The sequence below is a fragment of the Vidua chalybeata genome, chromosome Z (assembly GCF_026979565.1).
Source record: "Vidua chalybeata isolate OUT-0048 chromosome Z, bVidCha1 merged haplotype, whole genome shotgun sequence".
Classification (NCBI taxonomy): domain Eukaryota; kingdom Metazoa; phylum Chordata; class Aves; order Passeriformes; family Viduidae; genus Vidua; species Vidua chalybeata.
Window position 1 is genome coordinate 33,674,716 of NC_071570.1, and position 26,252 is coordinate 33,700,967.

The window sequence follows — 26,252 nt, forward strand, 5'->3', positions numbered from 1 at the left end:
TTTGATTACCACTAATATGACTGCATTCTGGGCACTTAGTTCGGGAGAGACTGACACTAGCAAGCTTCCATTTTTAGGAAGGAAAACTGATCATGTTAAAGAAAATACTGCCCATAGTCATTGACTCTTATTACATATTGGTGCATAAGGAAATTATAATTTGGAGATTCTGCATGTATATATTTGTTTTAGGTGTAACAACTATTCGTACTCCATGTAATGGTCTTAATTGTGCTGGTGGGAAATGCCAAGGAAGAAAGGGTTTTGTCTGGTTTAATTTGGAGCTAGCCCGGTTAAAATTGTTTGAGAGTTACATCGAAAATTAAAAAAAAAAAAAAAAGTCACAAACCCGAGGCCATTTCTGTTTGTTTAATTCTTCCCTGCCCAGTTTTAGTGTGTAGCCTTCCAGTAACCACCGCAAGAGGGCTCCAGCTGCACATTGCTGAAATCCTGAATTCCTTGTTTGAGGCAGGGATCTGTAGATGTGAGATCAGTAGTTAATTATGCAGTAGGTTTCTTTTAAAACCTTTCAAAACATATCTGGGGTTACAAAATTACTCCCATGCCATTTATTTAACCATTATGCCATTTATTTATTTAACATGTGTCTGCTTAAAGTATTGTATTCTTTTAGGAACTGTGTAACCCAACTAAGAAGTGCTAGTTTAGTTAGGTAGACAATCCCAGAATTAAAAGTGAAAAATTCAGAAGAGAATTACTGAATTTCTCCCACTTCATTTGAATAATTTTGGGATATGTTCTTAAATTTAAGGTTGTTCATGAAAATAGTCCTCCATCTGAGATTGTGTTCACAGTAAGACAGCTTCCAGTGTATGGATACATTCGGAAGTTTTCCTCAGAAGAAAGTTATCTCAGTTCTGACCAAAGCCCAGCTTTGAGCTTCACTCAGCAAGATGTTGACAAGGGCAAAGTTCAGTATGTGCAGACAGTTTCTGACCAACGAGATGACCGTTTTTTTCTGGATGTGACCAATGGTGTCAGAACAGTGAGTGGAATAGAGAACTCTATAGACATCATCCCCAGAATGAGTACAGAACTTTACAGTATTTGAAGGGGGCCCAAAAGCTCTGGTGGAAGACTGTCTAAAAATTTCTAGTAGACACTTTGCAGGACTCAGCTGTGAATTCATTTTAACTGAGCAGCCAAAACATGGGTATGTTGAAAACTCTCATGTTCCTGGAATAAAGTTAGCCACATTGACCAGAAAACAGGTAATGCCTTTAGATCTTCTTAGACAAAGTCTTGATTAATTATTTGCTTTGCTGAAAGCTGTGGGATTTTGTGAGAGGTACTGAGATACAGGAGTTTGAGCTTTATTCTGGCCTTGAGTTAAAGATCTTTCTGTTTTTACTAGCTGGTCATTCGGAGTGGGGAGGGAGAGGGAGGCTGCCTTGTTGTGGTGAACCACATCATTTTCTTGATAGCACTGTTGAAACAGACTAATGTACTATAGCCCAGTAGACTGAAGGGCCACTGACATTCAGTCAGAGTTGTAGATACTCTGGAAATGTGAGACTGTGGGTGCATTTTGAAAAGACCAGAGGAAGTGCTATGTAGATTGAACAAGTAGAAAAGTGGAAAAAGAAGTACATTTCTAGGTAATTTCTTTGCTCACAGATAGCCACTATATGCACAATGTGCTAATTTTCAGTCATTTAGCTCCAAGAAGCAAGATGGTATCACAGGTCACCATCTACTACAAGTGCTGTGTTCAGTTTGTAGATTCCAGGAAACGTTGTTAAATATAGTGGGGTTGGATTTCCATTTTTCCTTCAGGAGGAAGGAAAGAATGCCAAGACTGGCAAGATACTCTGACTAGAGGAATGGACAGATGAGCCATAAAATTTACTGTTGTGAATGGAGCAAAGATAGAAGAACAATCTGATATTACAGCATAAATAAAATGTTGATACAATAAATATAGAGAGCCATGACTAGGATACTTTTCAGTGTAACATTTATTTTCTTCTAGCCTCTTTAGTTTTTCAGCTTGTTATATTTGTCAGGTGGAACAAGAATTAATCTACTATGTTCATGATGACAGTGAAGAACTGATGGACAATTTTACTGTGATAGCAAATAACACAGAGTTGTGGAAACAAAGTTTACCCCAAACTGTGTTTGTAACTGTTTCTGCAGTAAATGATGAAGCTCCTGTTATAGAAGTAAACAGAATTCTTCAGGTATGTTTGTCAACATTTTGAAGTGTTAAAATTAATTCCATTAATTCTGATGCCATTTAATGTACCTTCATTAACAGACTATAAGGTTTGTATCTGGCAGGATAGTCAGTATAATATGTAGTAGTCCTTGAGTTTAGAGAATTTAATGCTAATTAAAGGAGGCAGTACATAGATTATTTGTATTTAGGAAGATTTTGGACATGGAGAACTCTTTTGGCTGTTGTAAAGTTTATCTAGAAGGCTGAATGAGCATTCTTTTAATCTTAAAGTTACACAAAGTCTCTTGGACTGACGTAGGGCTTGTGAGGGTGGATGGCTTGCACCTGGATGTTTGTTATGTTTTCATGTTGTTTACTTTGGTGTCTTGAGGGCTGTTAATGAACATGTAACTCAGAAAAGTACCAAGAATAGGGATGATGAGAATGCCAACTTTTCACTCTTGTATTTGCGCGGCCTTGCACAACCCTATGCCTATTGCCATGAAGTGCATTAAGGGATCAGACCTCCTGAAGTACATTCTACTGCCTGCTCTTGTCCAGATATGTCAGTAGGATGGGACAAGAGAGAATTTGTTATGTGTTGAGTATTTCTTGCACAAAACAGGAGTGTTTCCCTTTTAAAAAGTTGCCAATAGTGTAATGCAATCTGTGAAAATCTAGGGTCATCAAAATATTAGTCCAATCACTGAAGCTATTACTTCAGTGTGATACTGTGAGCTAAGAAAACACATTAACTTTTTCTAACTGCCTTCCTCCCAGAAAATCCTGAAGAAAATTTTAAAGTTACCTTTAGCTAAACCTATCTTTAGCTCTTAATAACCATAGCTGACTTTTTAATCTACAGATCTTTGAAAAGTTATCTACCACTACAGAAGTGACTACTGTCACTTCCGTTTCAATGCATTTTCAGATAGATTAATTAATTAATTTGTTTATTTATAGTATTTAAACCAGGATGTATTTGTGTAATATTTCTTTGTGTTACAATAGCAGTCAATAATGAGAACCATTTTAGTAAAGACACTGTGCCCAAAAAGCTCCCATGTATAAAGACTTTCAATCTGAGATCTGCTGTATAAAAACAAATTAAGTGACTCCAAAAATCAGGATGACATGAACATGGGTCAGGTAAATGGTCACAGTTAGCCAGCTGGAAGACATCAAGGCAGAGAAGATATTTAGGAATAGCCTTGAAAGAAGATAAGCAGGTTATTTTGAAGCTGCAATCATTTCCAGTGCTCTATGTTGCAGTTTATAAATGGGTGGTACCAAAATGTGCATTTAATTTTATGTAGTTGGTTGTGTGTTGGAGAGGGAGAGTATATTACTGTAAAGATGATGGTAACTTTGTGTTGTGTATTTCACATATTTTCATATGAGAAAATACATAATTTTTAAACTAGCTGTAGTGGTAGTATTGTGCAGCTTCACAGTAACAGCAGGTAATCTGCAGATGCCCACAACAGAAGATAGCCTGGCCTGTGCAGAGACTGCTGGCAGAAGGGCAGACTGCCTTCATAACATTTGGGTGGCACAGAGCAAAATATTCCCTGGATGAAGTAATGACAGTGGTATTCTACAGACATCAGCTTAGCACGCAGTAAATCTTTGCCTAGCCACAAAGAAGAGAGCACCATGTTCAGTCAGGTTTTTCAGTGCCTCTGTTCTGGTGCATTGCTGGCATTAAACTGTTGGCATTGAGCTGCTGGAATTGCAGGCTATTAACAGACCTGAGGCTGTGTAGTGCACTGCAATGCAGCTTATGGATTTTTCTAAAAATATCTGTCAATCTAGGCTTCCCAAGAGCAGAGATAACAAAGCTTCACCTACCCAGAGTTGGTCCTCTCTACTGGGGAGGCAGTCTGTGTACTAGAACCAGGATGTTGCCTTTGTGCCTGTGGTTTTGCTAATTTTGCACAAGCTATTGTTGAAAAATCAAGTTTGTATCTGCTGTGAATGACTACCAATATGTACACATATGGTGGATGCACGTGCAGTCGCAGTCTAAAACAAATCTGTCAGTCTAGTTATCTGCTGGGAGGAATACACTGAGATGATTATTCCTCACATCAAACTTGCATATCTTCAGTGAATGGAAGAAAGTGGGTTTTTCTTAGTCCTGCTAAATATTGAGATGAGATGGGCATTCCTGTGTAGGGTGATGGTGGCTGGTCCCATGTTCAGCCAAACAGTCTGTGCTCCTCAAGAACATTGCTAGTGGTAGATACTGAATAACAGACAATGTTGCTTTTAAAAACTCAGTAGCTCTTTTATCTATTTAGTAAGGTTGGAAATGTACAAAAGTATAAAATGACTGACCAGTACTGTGAAAACAGAAGTCCAGTAGAACTGTTGGAGTTGACTGAAGTTCAGGACCTCAGAAATTTTGCAGGTCACAATATAAATAGTCAGAAAGAAATGCTGAATTATTAAAAATATAGGCTAGGATATGGCATCTGCTGCTGAGAAGTAGGTTATATGAAGACGTGTGCGTTATGTGGCTAATGATGTTGGTGTTGGCATATATGGAAGTTAATTTAGGCCTTTGTCATGGGATTCTGTCCAAACACAAGAAAATATTAGGTGTGTGCACACATACTGAATGAGTCTAACTCTAGCTTTCTCCCTTCAGACAGCCATAACATCCCTTCTTCAGCCTTGTGTGTTGCTATCAATGTTATGAACACTATAGGGAGAGTTTCAGAATGACAGACATCCAACCATTTTGGGAATTTTTCTCTGTTTTCTCTGTTTTTTCTCTAGGAAGTAAATGAGGGTTTAAGGTGTTTTGTTTTTTTTTTTTTTTCCCAGCTGAGAATTTATGACATAACATCTGAGATGCAGAAAGTTTTACTGTCCTGAGAACTTCTGTAATGCATTTAATTTAAATCCTTTCCATTGCAACAAATTTGTGAGATGTATTCTTATTTAGAAACTTATCAGCATTTTAGATATAACTTCTTAAAATTTCCACAGGTTCTATGGACATTTTTCTTTCTGGAATGGGAATGGGTAAAGGAAATAGGATGTTTTGAAGAAAAACACTATCCTGGCATTATATGCTGCAATTATTTGTGTTTAAATACACGGGTGGCAATGCTATGAAATGACTGTATCCTCCTGTTGCCACAAGACGGCTGTATTTTCCTAGAATTAGATTTTCTTTAAAACGCACAAATTTAAACTGATTGTTTTTGTTGTTTTCTCTAAATTGCTCTCTAGAATGTTAAAATGTGAATACAGAGTATCTGGTAGAATATGTGGCATGCAAGGAGATACTGATGAGCTGAATCCTGTAAGTAGACCAGAAGAAGTTATTTTACATCAGCAAAGTCATGAACCTTTTCTTGGACTATGCTTGTGGAATATGTTAGGCACATGAAAAATCAGTGTCATGCTACATCATGGTAGTTCAGATACAGTTTTCATGGTGCTTTTCAAGGAGATTTTGATCTCACATATGAAAAATAATATGCTTGTACAATTCTTGCTGTGTTCTCAGTGTTTGCTTCCTTCTGATTCTTTTCAGTTCCTAGATCTCCTTTCATTCCTCAAGGATCATGTTGCAGGCCATGTAAAATACTTGAGGTGCATTAAGAGGTAGTGTACTGGGACAACAGAATTAAATACTTACATTACAGAAAAAAACAGTTTTCTGTAATTAGAAATTTTCTTTTTTCCTTTAGTAAGGAAAATAATTTGAAACGTAGTGAATAATTTGTAATATATGTCCATTATAATTTCTTATATTTTTGCGTATTCTGTATATGACCTTTTACTTTCTTCATAGAATAACCTATGCAAGTGCTACTGAGACGAATTAAAAGGTCTCAGTACAAAACCTGTGACACTGATGTGCTTATTTGGTGCCACTCACTAAGTCACCCTATGCCGTTAGTTGTTGTTCTGTGCCATAAATGTCATTATTTATCAAAATTTAATATTAATATTAATAATTACGTTACAGCAAAATACATATTTCAGGGGAGAAAATAATTAATTGCTAGTTGAAAGGTATTTTCTATTATAAACTTCATTTTCAAACTTCTTCTAAATTAGAAAAAAAAAATCAAACTTCATTTTAGTATCTCTTTTTCCATGGCACATATTTTGTGACACAATGAAGAATGAAATCTTTCCTCTGTTGAAGTGTGGTGGCACAAATTTCAGTCTCTGAAAACGTTTTCTTTCATAGTTCATGTTAAAAAGTAGAATTAATGCTTAGTGAATTGTGATTGCTGATTTTTGGCTTTGGCAGAGGTAAAATGCTCTTTGTTAAGGATCATTTGTCCCTTTCAAACATTTGGTGTGATGTTACTACCAGATATTTATTAAGTGTACTAAGACCCTAGGAAGACAAGGAAGGAATGATGCAGTGTCTGTTTTGAAGCTCAGGCTGAGGTATTTAAAAGTTTAGGCTCTTAAGATTTTACCTTATGTTATGAATTGTGTATGGAAATAATTTATATTGATGTAGTGAATATTTTAGAAATTTCACTTCATGTTGAGATAAATATGTATTGTTCTTTGTTAGCACTTCTGTCTGCATTTCCAGATGTATACAGCAGAGATGAAGAACAAAGTGGGCCATTGCTTATCCTTTCCAAACAAGAAATTATCCAGTCAGATAGGAATGAAACCCTAAGAACAGTCTTTCTGCTTGAAATAAGGGACCTTAAAGATCGTCTAGTCCCAACTCCCCCTGCCGTGGGCTGGAACACCTCCCACTGGACCAGGGTGCTTGAAGCCTTGTCCAGCCTGACTTTGAGCACTGCCAGAATTGGGGAATCCACAACCTCCTTGGGCAACCCGTTCCAGTATCTCACCACCCTCACAGTAAAAATTTCATCCTAATACCTAGCTAAATTTCCCCTCTGTTAGTGTGTACCCATTCCTCCTTGCCCTGTCACTCCAGTTCTTGTCAGAGAATCCTTCTCCAGCTTCCCTGTAGGTCCCTTCAGATACTGGAAAGTGTCTGTGAGGTCCCCCACACAATCCTCTCTTTTCCAGGCTGAACAGCCCATATTTTGTCAACCTGACTTCATAGAAGACATCCTCCAGTCCTTTAAACAATCTCCTGGCTCTCCTCTGGAATTAGACTTAGAATGTGCTCCAGGTTTAGATTTACCAGAAGTAAATAATGTTTTTTATATGATCTTTCTAAAAACTAGTTAACTGTTTTTCTGCAATTGTGACCTTGCAAAATGGTAGGCAGCTGTTGGAGGTTTGGTTGTTTTATCTCCCTGAGTGCTCTGACTGAGCATCTCTGGGTTTTTTAGTGCACTAAAAAAGGGCCTTTAGTGCATTTTGCTAGAAGAAAATAGTGCAACTACAAAAATGTTCCATTTGTATTAGTGTTTGTGCTATCCCCAGGCTGTTTTTCTTTCATCTTTTCTGCTGGTGAAAGTAGAACATATTCAGTGCCTTACCTGCTGTGAAATACATGACAGTAATATTCATGTGTATGTGTTGGAAAGCAGCTCCTTGACTCAGTTATCATAATACAATTTTTTTATGTTTCTAAGAATTTGTATAATGCTTGACAAATAGAGCACTTGTGCTCCAGCTGTCTGAAACTCTTAACTGGTGTAGGGTATGTTTGCTTGTATTATTTCAAGGTCTTGTATTTTGCAAACTATTGGCCAGGACGAGCGATGCCACTCTGTGATCAGAGATTTGGATGGACAGTTAAGAAACCCGTTACAGCTGCTAGTGTTGCACAGCACAAATCTTTATTCTTCCTTTTTCTTGGAGTCATGTGTCATCCATCCCTGTACCTCGTCTCCTATTGTCACAATTTTCTTTTGTATGCATTTTCTTTCTTTCTTTATTTTTAAAATTATTTTTGCTTTTCTAGGTCTGGGTGGGTTCAGTCACAGAAATAACTCTTGATGACCTCTGTGCAGAAGACGAGGACTCCTCACCATCAGAACTGGTGTATTCTATTGCTCCACCGAGTAATGGACATTTGGCTCTGAAGTCTTCTCCAAACAAGAGCATCCTTACTTTTACCCAGGCTCATATAATTAAAGGGCAGCTGGTATTTGTACACAATGGTATGTGATTTCAAAAATACCAGAAAAGTGCTCCTATTCAGTATATTTGTGTTTATAATCCATTAAAGATCCTATTGTAACATCACAAAGATCTTCGAACATTGGTTATATGAAGTGTTATACACTGGTTATACATTATCTCAAAAACTAAACAAGATGTCTGATGTCTACTTAAATACTGGGATACCTTGATGTTCTTGTGGTTCATTAGATAGGAGCCTTCTTTCTGAAAGCAATTTTGCAGTAGGGGAACATTTCCATGCACCTTTCAGAGATAGGAAATCCATTTTTTGACTACTGTGATCAAAAATTTCCTGAAACTTTTCTGTCTTGCTACAGTGCAGTATTGTTCATGGACCAATAGTCTCACAGATACCTGCCGTAGATGGATGATGAGGTTATAGTTCATCTGTGTGATATTGTTGTCCCTTCCAGGTTCTGAAAGAATTAAGCTTTAAACATTGACTCTTTCTCCTATTGTCCAGAACTAGATATTGGGTTTTTTTTTTTGCATTTGGGAGAATGTGTGGGGAATAAAAGTAGTCAGGGCAGCTTCGTGCATCCTTGAGTGGCAGTGGTAGGATGCAGGAAAGAACTTCCCAGTGGGGTTCCAGCCAGAAGAGGTAGGGCTTTCACAGGGTGATAGCTACCTGTTTCCTGCTCCAGGTGTATTACTATGTACCTCAGTTGAAAGAAGAAAGAAGTTGCTACAGAAGGAGTAAATCATTGCTTTGGGATGGAGATAGAAGAGATGGCTCTTCTGCCACCCCTGAGGCAGGCTGGAGTTCCAATGCTCCCTTGGGTGCAGCAGTCACTGCAGATTTGTGCTGCGTTTTCATGAGGTTGAAGTACTCTGCCTTATAATGCACTGTCTTGCAAAGTGCATATGTGTTGCTGAAATTGCTTTTACAGTCAGCTGCTGGTGAGCTGTAAGTATCCTGCTCAAATAATTTGGTCAGAAAATAAAAGGTCAAGCTCATGATAAAAGTGAGCCAAGCTATTTTAACTGTTCCAAGGAAGACTTTGACATGTAAAAAGCCCTGTGATGGTAGGACAGTGTAAGGAAATTAATCCGCTTTGTGTTCCAGAAAGGGCAAATGCACATCTGTAGTCTTAGAGAGTGAATATTGATTAATAAAAGTGAAAAGAACAGAAAAATTCATTTTGCAGTGAGTGGGAGTGTAGAGTAAATTTGTAACATAAAATTACCCAGGTTGTGTGTCAGGTTTTGCAGCTGCTCTGGCTATGCTGTCTGCTCAACCTTATGGTCTCCAGTGCTTCGCAAAGTACTCTGGTCATTTAGCTTCTTTGCATTTCTTGGTCAGCAATTTTCTTCCCTCCTTCATCTTGACTTGTTGCTGGAAATGTAATTGTTATTCCCATCTTATTGCCTCCGGCCTTGACCTGGGGCTTTCCCTTATGTTGTTGCTGTCAGTCAGCTTTTTATCCCTTTTCTCTATGTTTCCTCTGTTCCTTGTCATCAGTCTTACAGTGTGTGCTGGCTTCTTTGTCTCCTCCCCATCTACTCTTCCTACTCACTTGAACCCTTTCCAAAGGTAAGAGCAGGTTCTCCTTGGCTGAGGCAGCTCTTCCATCCTCTGGCACTATACATTTTTTACACATGTATGTGGCAATGACTCTTCATCCTCAGTGTCTTTTTTACTGCCAATGAAAGTACTACCATACTTTGCTTTTATGCTTCTAAGTTAGACCTCAGAATTTTCCCTTCACATTGCTCAGGCTTATGAGTTACATTATGCTGCTTATTCTGTGGTGTGAGTTGCAAATCTTCCTCTTTGTTCTCATGTTTTCCCTGGATTTTTTAATTCTTTCCTCCATAATCCCTGATTGTTCTATCACCAGCGTAAATGCAAAACTAGAACACACTTTTCTGTACCCCTCTTTCAGCATAAGAATCCCTTCTCTTTTTCACTCTTGCTTCACTCTAGGGTGCTTCCCTCTCACTTCTGCAGTATGGGCCTTGCCCTTAGACTAACAGTGTTGTTCTTAGGGCAGTAATAAATTGAACTCTTGTTGGTTCTGAAGTCTTTTGCTTCTCAGTGCAGCTTTTACAAACCCTCTTTCTGCTGTCCTTTTAATCACCTCTGATCAGTTACATCTTTAAAAATTAATTGTGATAAAATTATAAATGCTCTGCCCAAGCAGAACTTCAAGACGCAGTTCTGTTCCTGACTGCTGATGACAAAACGTTTATGTCAAGGAAGCAGTTGACCTGCCTTAGCCAAAAAAGCAAGTGAGGCTGCGTAGGCAGATTCATTTGGGTTTTTTTTAACTCAGTACAAATAGTAGACTCCCAGATGCTTTTTTGAATAAGCAACTGGCTCTTTTTTGTCAGAATACATCAGAAAATATAAGCTTTTAAAATAAAAACAATATTATCAGGTCTTCCCGAGCTGCCTGGCTAATACAAGAGCATTTCTTAGGTGCATTTTTAACTATAATCTCAGAACACACATTTGATTCTTCTGATATGTTAATTTATAGTTAGGCAAAGTATGATAATTTTTACGTGAAAGTATGTGGTACTCTCTGGCTTTCAGTATCTATATTTTTGTAGCAATATCTTATGGCTAAATTGGGCAAAGCAAATACAAGAGCATGGTAATTCTTTGCAACAGTTAATGTTTCACTTTTTTTTTTTTTTTCTTTTTACCTAATTGAACAACATGGGGGACCTCTGCTTAAAAGCAGCCTGTCAGTTCTGAGACATGTATTTTTACAGGAATCCACTCAAGACTCCTGGAGGTATTTTGCTGTTGCTTGTGCCAAAGTACATACAGGGTCCTAAGATTAAAGGGAAAAATGTGCATTTGTTATGAGTACACATAACCTCTGAAATAGTTTAAGCTATGACAACATACCTTCTTCAGCAAAGCTAAAGTGCAGTGAAGAGGCTAAGGAAAGAACCCGAGAGGTTATTTAGACCTTTAAATATAAATCAGAATGAAAGAATATTCAAGTTACTTTTCTCCCCAAATTCCTTCTTTGCCAAAATGTGACTGCCTAAGGGCTTTGGACCCTCCTAAGACATAAATGGACTTGAAAATTTTGGAGTCATTTTCTCCCCAAGTTTAACTACATTTCAGCTCCACTGACTCAGTGGAGAAAGAGAAGAAGGGGGCACGCTTGCTGATTTACATCTAAGGAGTGTCTGGCTTTCACTGAAAACAACAGCCAATGGTTCTTCCTCGGAATGTGTTAATTGCATTATCAAATTATTTAATTCTAGTTAAGATACAAAGGCTGTGATCAAAAGTTGCTTTCAGGATGATCTTGGATGTATTGCTAAGGAAATACTTTCCTGTCTGCTCATTCAGGAGTCACTTTGGCAGTCACACTGACACCACCCAAGACTTTGATTGTTGAGACAGAACCCCCTTCTCATCTGGTGGCTCCAGTAAGCCCTGCTTGACATACCCAACACTCACACAGTGAAACAAGGTTTCCTCACTGACTTCACCTCAGGTTTTCCTTAGCAGAATCTCAGGTGCCTGTATCCCTAAAATAAATTAATTATTGCGCAAAAACAAAATAACTGCTGGGAGCCCCTGACAGGGGAGCCTGACCAAAAGACTTTGCAGTCTAAGCCACAAACTCTGCAGTCCTCAGATCCTGCCATGTCTCTGAGTGTTGGTCCCCTGGCAGCAGGTCCCCGTGCCATTTGTTAAGCAAAGGCTCAGCAGTTCAGGGCCTCTTGCCTCAGGCTCTTGCCACCCAGAGCTCAACCTGCAGCTCCACTGCGGCTACACCCAGAGCTACTTGCCCTGAATATATTCCTCAACAATATTTCACTGTAGCCAAGAGTGAAAGGTGTCCAGTGTATGTTTGTGTTTTGTGTGACAGACTAATACAAGAATAAATTTGTGGTTTTGATTTCCACAGGAGCAATGTCTGGAGGCTTCAGCTTTTAGGTGACAGATGGTTTGAACTTTGCACCCTGACAAATTTTTAGCATCACAGCTCAGGTGCTGGTCATGAGTCTTGAAGTGAACAAAGGGCTCGGAGTCTTTCCAGGTCTGTTTTTTGAGATGATAATGATTTTGTCCACTTGAAAATATTGCCTAATATAGAGTTATTTGTCAGATAATTAAGTGACTAAACTGTGGAAAACTGTAGCTGGGAATATTTATGTGTGTTTTTACAAAAAGGGTATGCTGCAAAAAGGGTATCTTTTTTCTTTACAAAAAGCAGTATGCTGTCTAAGACAGCATACTGCTTTTTTGCTTTGTATTCTTTAACCTTTTGATATGTGTGTCCTTGGAGTCATAGAAACTGTCAGTGAAATGTTCAACTACAATGTGATAATAACACTGTCTGCCTAAGCTCTGGAGATTTCCTATTCAGGTTTGTTTAAAATCTCTGTAGTCCATTCAGATATTTAGAGATGTGTTAGGTGGTTGTGATAACACCTTGCAAAAGTAATAGAGGAGTGAAGCTTGTGGGCATGAAATTCTGAATAGCACATGTAAGTGTTCCAGATTGCTAGTTCACTTTTCTTTTGCTGGAAATGAGTTACAGACAGCAGCACAGATTCACTGAGGAATCAGAAGAAGTGAAAGCTTTGATTCATATTTGTGCATTTGTAGCTAGTTGGTTCAGCAGCTGAGTATTTTTTTAAATGAAATAGTACCATTGAAGGAGTTGATGTGCTAAGAGGTCTCACCAGAGCCGTTTATTTCTTTGCACTGGCAAGAGTTAGGAATAACTCATTGAGTTAGGAATCTAACATTTATTGCAGCATTAAAGGAGAAATAAAGATTAGTTTTCTCTCAGTAGTATCTTGTATCACACTTTATGATGCCTTCTTTTTTCTGTTTCTCTGAATGTGATCTGTAGAATCAGAGAGATACTAAGAATTGGCAGAGTTCTAGAGGTTGTGATCTGTACCTTGATTAATTAATTGGATATGGAAGAGGAGCACTGTATCTTCTTACACTTCCTGAATATAAGTTGCATAAACAAAGGTTTGCAGCAAAAGCCACTTAAACACAGGCAACAAAAAATGAGATTGTAGCAGCATGAGCTTCTAATTCAGTCAGTATAAATGGGATTCACATATATCCACTTAGAAGGCTTATTAACCTGCAATTTTTATGTGTAAGGTTGTCTTGGGCAAAGGGATTTACTGGAATTCTATCTTAAGCCAATGATAATTGTAAGAAAAGTATGCCTATACTTGCATAGAAGGCAAAGTCTCTAGGCTGTCAATCAGTTCTTCCATTTACAAAATACAGTATTTCTTTCAGCACTGCAAACTGTATTCATCCAAGATTGCAATTTTTTTTCCCTGAATTCTCACTTACTTTGGGTTAGCAAAATTTCTTTTAGATGTTATAAAGTGTTACTAGCTTTTTTTTACGTGTTCTCTTTATGGTATTTTTTATATTCTGGAGCTATATGGCTTTCAGCTGTACTTTGCCATCATGAAATGACTGTTACAACAATGAGGATGCCAAATGGTTACTATATATAAAAACAACAGCCAGTGTCCTGTTAAATGTTATAGCCCTACTAAAAAGAGATATTTTTGAGCCAGCTTGAGAAATTTTCTCTCTGGGGTAGTAAAAAATGAATTTATTGTGAAGAATTTACCATGAATTTACCAGTCTTCATGACTGGGTATAAACTATTCTCTAAAGCATATTGTTCTGCAATTGTATAAGAGCATGAACTGCTGTCTTTTTTTGTGTTGGGTATACCAGATCTGTTTATATAATTAATAGATTTTTTTCTGTTTTAACAGAAGCTTGTTTTATTCAGCATACTCAGAAAATTGACTGCTAGATATATTAACTTTTTCTACTGTATGCTAGTTATGTGCAATGGAAGGATTTGCTTCTTCAAGAGGGCAATTGCTCAAACAAGAAATGGGCTGAGTTTCTCTGAGGAGAGTAAGCCTGACTTGTAGTTAATTGGAAGCAGAGCTGTCAAATCAGTTTGTAGATGAGATTATTTATAACTGTTCAGCAGTGGTAGGGAGAATGCTCATGCCAAAGCCTTTTCCAAATCTTAAATGTAGGCAGTAAAAATTATCAGGCACCAACGTTATGCTGTTGCACTCTACTTGAATTTATTAGCTTTGCCCTACACAGTGTCACTTGTTTGTCTTCCTCCTCTATCTGTTCCTGTCCCCTGTGTTTGGGTGGGATTTTTGTGATCTCTCCTTCTGTGATTGGGAACACACAGGCAGTGTTCTCACTTCATTTTCTTTCACCCAGTCTACTGGCTTCCTCTCTCTGTTGAGGTGTCAGACCAGAGAACTACTGTGAGTGCCAGGGAAGTTCTCAACTCTCAGGTGAGAAGTGGGTGAAGGAGAAGGTTATGTCTGGGAGAGGATGCTAATTTACAGAGCATGATAGACTATGTTGTCTGTGTCTCTAGACTCTATTTCAGCTTGTGGTGTTCAGTGAGTGAGGTCAGATCTACTAGGAATCAAGGGGGTTTTGTAACAGATGCCCTTGCTCCCCATGGCCTTGCTCTGTGGTGGCAGTGGTGTGGTACCCTGGCATGGTCAAGAAAAACTGGAGCAGTAGCTTCCATCACTACAGTGTGACCATGTTTTAGAGTTACTCTATCCTACTCTGTTACGGCAGTAAGGCCTTATTTGCATAACTAGCAGGTTATGCATTTGCAGGTTTATGTGGTCTGATTAACTGTTGTGCTAAATTGTACGTCTGCTGTATGCACAAGGTCATTGTTTCCTCCCTTCCTGTCACAGAAAAAAAGGAAAAGAAGGGAGATGTAGAGGAGGGAGACTTCTTGAATTAGGTATTGTCTGGGAGAATTTTTCTCAACCTGAGAGACTCCTTCACTTTTCAAAACAGTATGGACGCAGAGACACATGGGAAGACAGATGGGAAAACAAATGGGAAAACAGAAAATCTTATAACAACTCTATTTCAAAGCAGTTGTTTTTTTGAACCAGAGTACAAGCAGAAGTGAAGAAGCAGACTCCTGGTATTAATAATGGCTTTCAAAGCATCCCTATTCTTCACTGTCCTCACCATGTTTTTTTTTTTTTTTTCTTCTGAATATTATGGCATGCATATATATATATATATATATATATATATATATATATATATATATATATATATATATATATATATGTGTGTGTGTGTGTGTGTGTGTATGTGTGCATATATGTATGCAAAATATATATATGTGTTATTTTGTGTTAATTCGGACTTCAAGTATATTTAATACTTTGAAATTTTGTATTGAAACCTATAAAGCTTGTTGCTCATGGAGAAGAGAAAATCTGAAAATGGAGGCAAAAGTGGGGATACAGGGGGAATAGGATGATGCGAATCTTGCTCCTCTAAAATTATCATTGAACATAAATTTTAGTTTGCTGATTGTGTACCTTGAAACTGCATCAAAAAGAAGCCAGATATTTTTTTTTTTCTTTTAGGAAATTACTAGCTAGGAAATTACTGCCCCAGCTATGTCAAAAGTTGTCTTGGTTTGACTAATGCCAGAAAGCTCTTTATAATCTTTAAGTCAGAAGGTAGTAACCTTAGTAAGGCTAGTGTCATGCTATGTATTAAAAGAATTTTGTTACCACTCAGTCTCCATCCATCTTAATAAATAATACATTATTTCAGTTCAGGCTGTTATTTCTGTTACATTTCTGTCTTCCTAGTTTGTTTAATTCAGTACTTATATTTTAATTTTATTTAATGAAAATCCTATTTCATATTGATAAAGTGTACTTTTGTTAATGATTGATTTTTATGTTTTCGGTTTATGTGTTCACCAGAAACTTTGCTGTTTTGAGTCTTCTCTCAGTTGAATAACCTATGTCTTCTCTGGCAACTGGGAACACCAAAAACAGTGGAGTTTGAATTTGGTTCTAGACATGTAATGTAGAAACAGAACTTCTTATACATGCTCTGTTCTATACTTCACGTAGTTTTTGCAGAAGCCAGTATTTAGTGATTACATGTGCTGAAGAGAACTGCATTTTTTTTGTTTTTAAAACATGGGTACATCTTACCAATGGGCTTTTAATTGAAAAAGCTGTTGAAGGGTTGTAACCAGAAGGTAACTAGAAAAAGAGTAACCCTGATGATCTTATAAAATGTTATTAAAATGCTAAGTAGAATATCTAGGTGAGAGTGTGAGTTGTGGTTACAAAACTTAGACTTCTGGAAAAAAATTCTGTTGTAAATCTTCTTCCTATACTTGACATTTTTTAGGTTCCAGGAAACCTATTTCACAACATGATCTGAAAGCTGTAAACCAATGATGTGACCAGTGCAGGAAACAGAACTATAACTTTTGTGATTGTAACTTCCCCAAAACTTAGAAGGCTTATCAGAGTAGATTCTGATGATACCACTCAGGAAATCTTCAGTTTTACACAGTCTGTGGTAAGCATTTATTTTATAACTAGTTGAGTGTAGATTGTTACTTCAGAGGGCATCTCAGTTGCTCATTCTTCATGTGATCCATTTATATCTGTTAAGTAACCAGGCATATGTGACCCATCAGTGCAATCACCAAGATTTGCTATGTCATTAAATATCTGGCATCTAGTAATGAACACAAGAGGAACCTTTGTTCCCTTCTGCTTGGATACTAGCAGGGTCTTGGCAATTCCCACTGTTTTGCTTGTAAGGCTATTTGTCAAGAAGAGCTGTTCTGGTGCCATTAACGAGCAGTCAGAGGTTGGAAGCTTTTAGTTTTTGGCAGAAGGTGCAGCCTTTTCCTCTATGAAAAGTCCAAGTATCAGATCCATTTCAGCTGTACAAAGTCTTCGTGGCTGTCCCCAAGATGACTTTTATTGACTGAATTGGCTGTGGTACTAAGTGTGTGAAGTATCTTAACTGTGATACAGGCTCTCTTACTGAATGACTAAAACGTGGCAGCTTATGTAACTTGATGGAAAAAATCTTCTGCAAAAGGAATGATTTGTCTGTGTGCAGAATTTGAATATGACTATCTTCAGCATACATTAAGCTATTCTCAGAAAATTAGAGTGAGATAAAAGGGTGTCAATCTTCTGACTTTGCTCATGGGAAAACTTACGTTTACAGATTTTAAATATAGCTATTTGATTGAGTATATGAAGGAATAATAAACTCTTGGCCAGAATTTGAAACTTGGGCAGTAAAACCTGGAAAAGGGACAACATTTTTATTTGTTCTCATCAGGCTTTGAAACAACCTGACCAAGGACCGTTGTAGAATGGGCCTCCACCTGGAATTTATAAATCAAGATGAACACAGAATGGTCCTCATAAAAAACATGTTGTAATCCCATTATATCATTGGTCTTGTTTCAAAAGTTGCTGAATTTTGTCTTACTTTATGAAAGTGATAAATTGTATAATGACACTTGACCCTTCTGATCCCAAAATATGTGATTTTTATGAGTATTAGATGAAACAATTATGCAGGTTAGACAGAAAATATTACAGCTGAAGTTTTGAAGTGTCACTCTTTTTGCCTATGGATATGACCATTATGTGTGTTTATCAGACAGTACCATGTCACTTATTCTCTGTAGCTTAGTTTTTAGTAATGTACTTTTTAGTAATGTACTTTTAACTTTGTAAACTGTGGAAGGTTTTGGGCTGAAATAATATGTATGCTTTTCTTGTTTATTGGACATATTTCTATTGGCCATTTTAATTTCAAACAAGTAGAGCTAAATGACTTCTTGCAGGTGGAATTCAAGTATCCAAAGAAGATTGCTATTTATTCTGGTAGAGGGTGAGATTTAAGAGGGAGAAAAGGGATCCTAAATAAACTTTCAGTCCAGTGTGTTGTAATCACAGGAACTTAAATATGAGTGAAGAAAATTACATTTATGTTACAAACATTTTACATTTTCCGTGTAACTGAGATTAAAGCATTTAGTTTCTGTTTGGTAATAAGTTTGTAAAACTGATCTGAATTGAAAAACATCTTGTATTGGTGTAGGTCTGTGGGTATTCATTGACTTAATTCTGTGTTGAGGAACTTGGAATTTCACTTTGGAAAAGGAGTTACTGTTTTTGTTGGGATGGTGAACTCTTCTGTATGCACTGTGTTTATTGCTTTGTTGCCAAAGGGAAAAAAAACTAGCAAAAAGAAACAGAAATTACTATTGCATTCCAAGACATTTTTCTTGAACAGATTAGCTAATAGAAGAAAATTATTTGCACATTAAACACTCTTGAGTAACACAGGAGTTTCTTAGCATAATATTTGATTTTTGCTTTTCTCTGCGGTACTTTCTGTGATATCTTGGAAGTATTTTCATCTCACAGCCAGCTGCAACTTCTTCATTATATAGGGTCATTGCAGAGGTAAACACAGAAATCCTCACTAATTCCACTTAACCCAGACATTAGAATGGATTTGCAGTCAAAAAACCCCAAAACAACCAACCAATTAAGATGGATACTAAACACTGCTAAATTTAAAGGATGTGTATTGTGCCTGTATTTGTTACGAAAAATTTACTGTCCTCAGCTTCTGTCCTAGAGAGGAAAGTTACCCTGAACTAGCACATCCTTTTACTATTATTTTTTTATTTGTCCTATAATAGCAATTAAGAATTAAATCAGTACAGGGAAAGCAGAAACCTGGAGATGTGCATAAATGATTTTATCACATCAGTCTAAATTTTTTACAGAAAAATTGGGTTGTTTTTGAGGCTGCTGAGAAAACTGACTTTAAAAGCCCAGTTTGCCTAGTGATCTCAGTGGGGGCTGTTGCAGTAATTTCAGGATTCAGTCTCTCTGTATTTACACCTCAGATTCTATACTTCTAAACTGCTTCATCTGTGATAACACCAGGGGGGGTTTGTTTTCTTTTTTCACATCTTTCAAGCATATATGATAGAAATGTGTACTAATGAGCCCCTTCAAGGTGTTTGCAGGGTGTGAGGAGTGTGTTTAATTTAAAATAGTAAATTTCCAGCACCATCCCAGAAAGGGATCTCTCTGGCAGTTACAAACTAACAGATGCAGGTCTGGTCAGTGGTTTCCTGGGAACTTGCCAAGGGTTTAATGGGTGTAACTGTCTTCTCTCCAGGCCAGTGAATGTATTACCAAGTAGACCAGATGCTGAATCTACTGGATAAGATTCAGTAAGTGGTCTAGTCTTGATATAGTTAGGAAATCTATTACAGTTCCAATGTATTATAGTATTGATCATAAAATTGACGTGTAGTTCCAGCTGGTGAGAAATAATCTGAAACTACCTTTTCCTTTGGAGTCTAAGGTCTAAAGAGATAAATGGTTTTATCCTGTATGTGCATTTGTTTCTCTGGATATTTACTGCAGTATTTTGCAATACTTTGAAGCTTGATTTCTCATAGTGGACTGATTAGATTCATTGAGTATGATGATCTACAAGGTCAGTGCAGGCAGGGAGAGGATGAACCAGATTCCTTTGTTTGTTTTAGGAATCCCTGTTTTGCTGTGATACAGAAATTTTCCACTCTGTAGTTCCATCAGCTTCTTCCTTCTAAGTGGGAGTAAATATCAATGGTCATTACACTTCCTTCAGGTTTGCTTAGTCTCTTACCAAGTATCTTTTGCTATCTGAAGAAAATCAAAAGTCCTTCTCCAGCCTTCAGCCTTTCATATGCCTTTTCAGGACAAATAATCCAGCCCTGCAAGTGTTTTTACAAAGACACTAATACTTTGATTTACTAAAAATACAGTCCATCAGAGCACATGATCACCATTACTAGTTTGAGACAGTTTCCCAGTGTTATATATCTCTCTGCTCTTCATGTAAGGTTTTTACTAAGCATTCATGGTCAGTAACATTTCACTTTCTTTCATGTGTTTATCTGGCAACACAGAGTCCATCTTAAGAGAAAGAGAAATGCAGGCTAATCTCAGTGTACAAACAAGCTGGATTGATGGGCTGAGGCCGATGGTGTGAGGTTCAACAAGGCCGAGTGGCTGGAAAGGACCTGGGGGTGCTGGTGACAGCAGCTGAACATGAGCCAGGGTGTGCCCAGGTGGCCAAGAAGGCCAATGGCAGCCTGGCCTGGATCAGCAATGGTGTGGCCAGCAGGAGCAGGGCAGCGATTGTCCCCCTGTGCTGGGCACTGGTGAGGCCACACCTCCAGTGCTGTGTCCAGCTCTAGGCCCCTCACTGCAAGAAAGACACTGAGGAGCTGGAGTGAGTCCAGAGAAGGGCAATGGAGCTGGGGAAGAGCACAAGTCCTGTGAGGAGCAGCTGAGGGAGCTGGGGTTGTTTATCCTGGAGAAAAGGAGGCTCAGGGGAGACCTTATCACTCTCTACAACTGCCTGAAAGGAGGTTGTACCCAAGTGGGTATTGGTTTCTTTGCCCAAGTAACAAGTAGTAGGATGAGAGGACATGGCCTCTGTCTGTGCCAGGGGAGGTTTAAATGGAATAGTAGGACACCTTTCTTCATGTGAAACATAGCTGAGACTGTCAGAAAAAGACAGAAAATCAGACTGCCAGAAAAAGTGGTTGAATCATCAACCTGGATATTTTAAAAGATGTGTAGATGTGGCACTTGGGACATGATTTAGTGGTGGACTTGGCAGCTCTGGGTTAACAGTTGGGCTTAATCTTACAGGTCTTTTGCAATCTAAACAGTTCTTTGATTCTGCATACACTGTGCGTGGACTAAGGTACAAAGGTCTCTTTGAACAATGTTCTCAAGATACTTTTTCTGTCTTTAACACTCCTCTGTTTATAATCACCTTGCTCTTACTCATATGTCTTCTTTTTACCTGAACATGTTGATGAAGGTGTGATCATGTATGAACACTTACAGCAGAGTCGGCTGACTGGAGTGCAGAAGATTTCTTTACATTTACTATATCCCCTCCACCATCAGCTCTGGATATCCAGATGTTCCCTGTTGTCATTTCATATGAAATTAACAGGCATGATCAGAATAGTCGACTTCTAGCTAATACAGGTAAAAATGCTTCACTGTTTTGGCTCAAAATTGTTTTGGATCTGTCAGAGCTCCATTGAAGAATGGAGAAAAAACAAAAATTTCTTTCTCTTCAGTAAGCAGTGACCAGAATATTTCTGAGACAGAGAGTACTGTAGGGTAGTAGCTTGGAAAGCTCTGTTCACTGCACCCTTAGAAATGAGATAGCTACATAGGTTTGATCCTTCCTACTGCTGTAGAAGATACTTTGTTTTCTGTAATGGTAGGTGAAAAACTCTATAAAAAGCTTTGAGATACTGGTAATTCTTTAATCTTAGTGTATTCATCAGTCAAAAATCTTGTCTCTTATATCTGTTTGTAGTAGTGGTAATGTGTTTTTAGCCATGACATGTGGAAATCAAGGATACCACAAAGGAGAAAATTTTTTGAGCATCATCAGTGTTTGACACGTAGTTTCTGAAACAGTGCAACTATAAAATGTTCAGTTTCTAAGATTCTCTTTTCATTTCTTCCAGGTGCTGTAGTCCAGGAAGGAGGTAGATTATTAATCAACAAAACAAATTTAGATGCTTCAAAGCTGTTGATTAAGCTACCTGATGTACAGCGCTCTGTGTATGAAATCTGGTATCAGGTTCTGCTTGATTCAGGTTCTGTCTTTACCCCAACATGGCATGATTGTTGTTGGAGAACGAAATGTTAACCAAAGAAAAGCCTAACTTCTCCCAGTATGTACTGGACAAATTTGGAATTATGTACATACATGATAATTCTGAATCTCTAAGTGACAATTTCACTTTTGCTGTTTGGTTGAACCTAAAGAGCCAGCCTGCTACAAAGCCCCATAATGAAGTTTTAGAGGAGATGTTTAATATCACTGTTTTCCCAGTGAATGAAACTCCAGAACTGAATCCAGATCTCCAGAACTGAAGACTAAAAGACTGCACTTGAAAGTCCTGCAGGGAGATGTGTCAGTGCTGGGGGCAGAGAATCTGAAAGTTGAAGATAATGCTCCAGCTGAGCTGAAATACACTATTGTTAGGAACCCTAATAATGGTTACTTAGCAATGAAAAGCAGTCTCAATGTCTCTATAAAAGATTTCACACAAGCTGATGTTGATAGTGGTAAAGTCTGGTTTGTACAGGATGAAAGTTCATCTTCTAGGGTGTTTTATTTCAGTGTGACTCATGGTAAACATCGCCCTTTATACAAACTGTTCAGTCTTGAAGTTGTACCAATTGCTCTTGTCCTTGTCAACCTTACTAATGTTGCGCTGCCACAGGGCCAGACAGCTGTCACTATTACTGACGTTCAGCTTTCAGCCATCACAAATGGAAAAAGCACTAATATTATGTATGAAATAACTCAGCCACTCAAATATGGGCACCTCATGATTGGAAATGAGCGGGTTACTAAATTTGAGCAGGCAGATTTGTACTCAGGAAAGCTCTCTTATCACCTGACAAATCTTACTGCTTCCAGTGACGTACTGGAGTTTATGCTTTTTACTGCCGAAGGCAATCTAACAGGACAAGTGCTAAACATCACAGTGATGCCTTTAGTACAAATTGTATCTGACCTGCAGATTTCAAATCAAGCAGCTTAAAAATTTGGAAGCAGTCATCTGGATGCTTCTGAGATAGCCAATTTGACAAACAGTAATCCTAGATTTGAAGTGATAGTGCCCCCCTCTTATGGAAGGATTGTAAAGAAAAGGTTTGTGAATGATGCAGTGTTTGAAGATACTCAGACGTTCACCCAGGCTGACATTGATAGTGGTGTTTTGCTTTTAGACATAGACACAAATATGACAGGCATTGATCTGTTGAATGACTCATTTACATTTATACTCAGGGCAGATGCTGTGCAGCCTGCTATTGGCTATTCTCAGTATTCCATTGTGCCACACAGTCCTCCACTTGTGCAGGGTTTTACAACAGAAGTGCTTTATGTAACCAGCATGACCACTTTCAAGGCTCACTCTACCTCAAAGGATGAGGCACCAGTCTCCTCACAGAATGAAGAGGCTGCAGTAGGACCACAGAAGACTGAACCAACTATATGGCCAGGGCAGAATCACTGGGGAAACCTACATGAGGAGGATCCATTGCTAAATCAGGCCATGGGAACAAGTGTATCTGTGGAGTTGAAGATGACAAACCAGGTTTTTGCCAGAGGTCCCAGAGAGCAGGCAGGTGAAAGCAACACTTGGTACCTTATTATCCCCCTGGTCCTGGTGTCGGTTCTATTCATTGTTGCTGTTACCTCTGTGTGCATTTTGTTCATGTGTCAGAAGAAAGAGAAGACAAAACCTTTAGTCAAAAGTCAAACAGATGCAATCCTTAGTAGTGCAGATCGATGTCTGGAACAGAGCTTGACTGTGCCCTCTGTCACAGTGATTCCTCTCCTGAAGGGGGCTGAAATAAGTACAGCCTCAACATTTGTGGCAGTAAAACATGAGCAGCTGCTTCCTACAGTGGTTCCTCCAACTACAGAAAGGTATCTGAAAAACAGCTTTTTAAATCTTGATCCTGAAGTGATCCAGTATTGTCGTAAAACAAACTCAACTTGGAAGCACAATCAGTACTGGGTATAGTTACACCAGTTTTGGTCATGCTAATTGATGTAGCATGGAAAAGTGAATATATATTGTTGACATATAATTTGTTCTTTATTACCCTTATTTATTATAGGTCAAATGATACACTCTGTGTTAGATGAAATCTGAATACCTGTGAAATAATAACAAAAATCCTACTGATTACGGTGGCCATAATAGAAGATTTGCAGTTGGTGTGTCAGCAAAATTCCCACTTAATTCAGTGGGGAATTTGGCCACATGGATTTTGAGTGCACCCCATGTATGCTGTATTTTTTATTTCCCATGAAAGGTAAAATAGAATATTCTGTCATGGATTATATATTTTTAATGGAATTGGTTTTGTTTTTTGTGTTTCTTTTTTAAACTGATTTTGCTATGAAGGTATTTTATTCCTTCTGAATCACTACTTCTCTTTGAAGAAATTCAGATTGTTTCAATAAGTAATTTTTCCATGGTGCTAATTTCAATAATGCACTTTGATCTGAAGGCTGTTCAGAGGCCAGTACTAAAGAAACAAAACGGAGTATTTGACAGGTCACTAAACTAGATACCCAGAATTCAATTCAGCAACAATAATACAGCAGTGAATAAGGATTCTGGTGGAATACTGTGAGATGTTGTATGCTCTTTTGGTTTCTTTTTGCCTGATTTGATGCTGAACTCTAGCCCTTAGTGTCTGAAAACTGCTAAAATATATCCTTTACCTCTACTCCACCTGGCAAAAATTGAGTATTTGTCAGTCAGCCTGTCTGCTTAATTATCTTTAGGCTTAGATTATGTCTGGATGTGCATAAAATTTCCTGCTCCTGAAAAAGGGGTAAATTCTGCTTTCAGTTAAGCAAACACAACTTTCTCTGGAGTCTATGTGCTCAAGCAGATGGCAGTAGAATCAAGGCCTGTGCTGCGTACTGTCATGGGTCCTGAAGCTACTGACAGAAGCAATCCTGCAAGGTAGTATGTATCCTCTTCTGAAGTTTCGCAGTTGACCCTTCATTTTCCAGAACACTGAACAAATATGCCTTATGCACTGCTACCAAGTACTATGTACTTCAACTTTGCTCTGGGGATGAAGTGTGCAATAACTTCTGTACAAAGGGAGTATAATGCCTGTTGACTACAAGGAATGAACTGACTTCAAGGAAATGGTGCTGTGATCATAACCAATCTCTTATTGACAGTGAACTTCTCATCTCTATTTTTCACCTTTAAATTGCTACAGCTTCCGTCCAGCCTCTTTGTAAAAACTCTGTTCTCAGCAGTCTCAGCTCTGCACTCACTCAGTAAACACTGAAATACCATTTTTATTTCGGCCTAATTTTATTTAGGTACTGCCATTTTTGCTTTTATAGAATGGATTTGCTGACCTAAAGATCCTTGGTGCTATTCATCTCACGCTACTTTGTTTTGGATGATTTTTTAAATTTTTGATGATTAAGTGTGTTTCTGTCATTTATAGATTGTAGTTATGGGAAATTTTCATTCACAAGGAGGGCCAGATGTAAACTGTGCTTACTGCTGTGTTCTGGGAGCTGAATACAGGAGCAGTGGGTGTAGTCCTCATCTTTACCACCTCTACTACCATGGGCAGACATGATTGTGGTGCATTTTTTAGAGGCCACTTCAACAAGAGTAGTCCATGTCAGTGGGAAATATACAAGCCACGTCTTCAGCTGGTCAACTTATTAGAGCACTAGATATTGAAGATACGAACCCTTCATACACTCAAACTAAAATGTAGTAGAATCTTGTCACACAGTTTTTACATTTGTCATTCCCTGATGCCAGTGCATGAGTTCAAAGGGCTCTGGGTGTTCAGGTGTCCCAGGTGGATCTCACTGTGTGGTGGACCTTTTCTGCTTTTTTTAGAAGAGGTCTCTGGGACTGTTCTGAGTGACTCTCAGCCAGAGGTGGTGTTGCCAGCCACCACAGGGACACCCCTGCACCCTTTGTGGAGGTATAGCTATATGTTTCTTGCCATTTCCTGGGACCCCTTCTACCAACAGCAAGCAGACACCAGCTTCCTCGAGATCCCAGCTGTCAGATACAGCCTGCTTCCAATGCCTTCTAGACAGTAGCAGCAACCTGATCCCTTTACACCTTCTCCAGGCCACATTCCAACGAGGAGTAAAGAATATTAATCTCAGCACTTTCCTGACAAATGAAGAAGCCTGCTTCACGTTTTTCTAGTTCTGAGACCTTCCTGTCAAGAGCAAAAGACACCTCATGCTCCAAATCCTTCCAAGCAGTGCACCTACAGTTTGATACCAAAATAGTGCACTGCTCTAAACTCCTGGAGCCTGGTGACAAAATCCACACTGTCAGCTTGTGACAGGGTGAACAAATGTACAGAAATTAAATGTGTTCTTTATGAGATTTTGCTGAGTGTGTTGGTGTAAAGACAGGTGTGCCTGAATTTGTGGTGTTTAGTGTGCGGTGGAGATGGAGCATAAGGCTGATGTAGTGCTGGTGATGTAAAAATTGAGACCATG

General features: G+C 38.4%; 1 pseudogene; it reads left to right on the plus strand.

Moving 5' to 3' along the window:
* Positions 1-24,106, plus strand: part of LOC128802554 (chondroitin sulfate proteoglycan 4-like) — a 34,373-nt pseudogene extending 10,267 nt beyond the window's left edge.
* The last annotated feature ends 2,146 nt before the right edge of the window (positions 24,107-26,252 follow it).